The sequence below is a fragment of the Odocoileus virginianus genome, unplaced genomic scaffold (assembly GCF_023699985.2).
Source record: "Odocoileus virginianus isolate 20LAN1187 ecotype Illinois unplaced genomic scaffold, Ovbor_1.2 Unplaced_Contig_43, whole genome shotgun sequence".
NCBI classification, from domain to species: domain Eukaryota; kingdom Metazoa; phylum Chordata; class Mammalia; order Artiodactyla; family Cervidae; genus Odocoileus; species Odocoileus virginianus.
In genome coordinates, this window is record NW_027224360.1 from 358,884 (window position 1) to 362,103 (window position 3,220).

A 3,220-nucleotide genomic window follows, 5' to 3' on the forward strand; every position below is an offset into this window, starting at 1 on the left:
TCATGATCCACACAGTCAAAGACTTTAGCATAGTCAATGAAACAGAGATAGATGTTTTTCTGAAATTCCCTTGCTTTCTCTATAATCCTTGACTTCTGTATAATCCAGCAAATGTTGGCAATTTGGCCTCCACCTTCTCTTACTTTTCTAAACATGGCTTGGACATCTGGAAGTTCTTGGTTGCATAATGCTGAAGCCTAGCATGCAAGATTTGAAGCATGACCTTACCAGCATGGGAAATGTGTGCAACTGTCTGGTGGTTAGCACATTTTTTTCGTATTAGCCTCCTCGGGGATTGGGATGAGGATTGACCTTTTTCCAGTCCTGTGGCCTCTGCTGGGTCTTTCAGATTTGCTGACATAATGAATGCAAAACTTTGATGGCATCATCCTTTAGGGATCTGAATAGTTCTGCTGGAATTTCATCACATCCACTAACTTTATTAACAGCAGTGCTTCTTAAGGCCCACTTGACTTTGCACTCCAGAATGTCTGGCTCTGGGTGACTAACCACACCATTGTAGTAATCCAGTTCATTAAGATCTTTTTTATACAGTTCTTCCATGTATTCTTTCCATCGCTTCTTGATCTCTTCAGCATCTACTAGGTCTCTACCATTTTTATCCTTTATTGTGCCCATCTTTGGGCAGAATGCTCCCTTGATGTTTCCAATTTTCCTGAAGAGATCTCTAGTCTTTCCCCCTTTTGTTGTTTTCTTCTATTATTAAGCATTGTTCATTGAAGAAGGCCTTCTTGTCTCTTCTAGCTATTCTTTGGAACTCTGCATTTAATTGAATGTACCTTTCCCTCTTTCCCTTGCTTTTTCACTTCTCTTCATTCTTCCACTATTTGTAAAGCCTCTATAGATAATCACTTTGCTTCTTCACTTTTCTTTTTCTTTGGGATGATTTTATTTACCACCTCCTGTACAATATTAGAGACCTCTTTGCATAATTCTTCAGACACATTGTTAAGTAGATTTAGTTCCTTGAATCTATTTGTTACCTTTACTGTGAATTCATAAGGGTTTGATTTAAGTCATACCTGGCTGGCCTAGTGTTTTTCCCAGTTTTCTTTAGTTTAAGTCTGAATTTGCTATGAGAAGCTGATGATCTGAGCCACAGTCAGCTCCAGGTCTTGTTTTTTCTGATTGTATACAGCTTCTCCATCTTTGACTACACACGATGTAATCAATTTGATTTTGATATTGACAATTTGTTGTTGTTCATGTGTAAAGTCGTCTCTTGTGCTGTTGAAAAAGGGTATTGTTATGACTAGTGCATTCTTTTAGCAGAATTCAGCTAACCTTTGCCCTGCTTCATTTTGTCTCCAAGGCCAAACTTGCTGTTACTCCAGGTATCTCTTGACTTCCTACTTTTGCATTCCAATCCCCAATGATGAATAGAACATCTTTTTTAGGTGTTAGTTCTAGGAGGTCTTCTAGGTCTTCATAGAACTGATCAACTTCAGCTTCTTTGGCATTGGTGGTAGGGGCATAGACTTGGATTACTGTGATGTTGAATGGCTTGCCTTGGAAATGAACCAAGATCATTCTGTCATTTTTGAGGTCGCATTTCTGAGTCTGTATTTCAGACTCTTTTGTTGATTATGAGGGCTACTGCATTTCTTCTATGGGATTCTTGCCCACAGTAGTAGATATAATGGTCATCTGAATTAAATTTGACCATTCCTGTCCATTTTAGTTCACTGATTCCTAGGATGTCAATGTTTATTCTTACCATCTCCTGCTTGACCACGTCCAATTTTCCTTGATTCACAGACCTAGCATTACAGGTGCCTATAAAATGCTGTTCTTTGCATCATCAGATTTTACTTTCAGATATATCCACAACTGAGCACAAATGTTTTACTTTTGTAGAACAGTGATTTTTTAGCCCAAGAAGAGAGTGATTTTGGAGTCCAAGAGGAGGAAATCTCTCACTGTTTCCCCATCTATTTGTTGTGAAGTGATGGGACCAAATGTCACGATATTCTTTTTTTTTTTTTTTTTTTTCTTTGAATGCTGAGCTTTAAGCCTGCTTTTTCACTCTCTTCTTTCACTTTCATCAAGGGGCTCTTTAGTTCCTCCTTGCTTTCTGCCATATGGGTGGTGTCAGCAGTTTATTTCAGGTTGTTGATATTTCTCCCTACAATCTTGATTCCAGCTTGTGCTTCATCCAGTCTGGCATTTCACATGATGTACTCTGCATATAAGTTAAATAAGCAAGGTGACAATATACAGCTTTTGTGTACTTCCCACCAATAGTATGTATTTTTTTTTCTATGTCCTCACCAGCTTTATTACAATCTCATTTTCATTACAGCCATTCTCAGATAAGTTAGGTGATAGCTCATTTTTTATTTTCAATTTGAATTTTCTTGATTATTACTAATAATGAGCATTTTTTCATTTGTCTCTTGGCTATCAGTATGTCTTCTTTGGGAAAATATATATTATTAATATATAATATATAAAATATTATATATATATATATATATATATATATATATATATATAATCTTCAGATATTCTGCCCATTTTAAAATAAGATCATTTTGTTTTGGTGTTGAGTTGCATGCCCTATTCATATATCTTGGGTATTAAGCCCAGATCAGACATATAATTTGAAAATGACTCATTCACTAGACTTTCATTTCACATGACTGAAAGTGTCATTTACCATCCAGTTTCAATTTTCTTTTCCCATTTATTTTTATTAGTTAGAAGCTAATTACTTTACAATATTGTAGTAGTTTTTGTCATACATTGACATGAATCAGCCATGGATTTACATGTATTCCCCATCCCAATCCCCCCTCCCACCTCCCTCTCCACCCTATTCCTCTGTTTTGCTTGGTTTATCTTGCCTGAGTAGAAGTGGTTTTTTTTCCCAATGTTATTACTCTCTAATTATTCTTTTATATGTCTGTAGTATAAGTTTTAATTTCTCTTTACATTTTTTTTATTTGTTATGGTGTTCTTTCTTTCCTTTTTTGTGAGCCTAGCTGAATATTTATCATTTTTGTTTGTCTTTTTAAACTATTAGCTTTTGGATTGATTATTCTTTTTTAATTTTTTTAAAACTATGTTTTATTTATTTCTTGTCTCATCTTTATTATCCCCTTCCTTCTGCTGACTTTGGGATTTGTTTCTTCTTCTATTTGCAATGTCAGGTTAGGCTGTTTGTTTGAGATTTACTTTTTTTCTTGAGGCAGGCTTA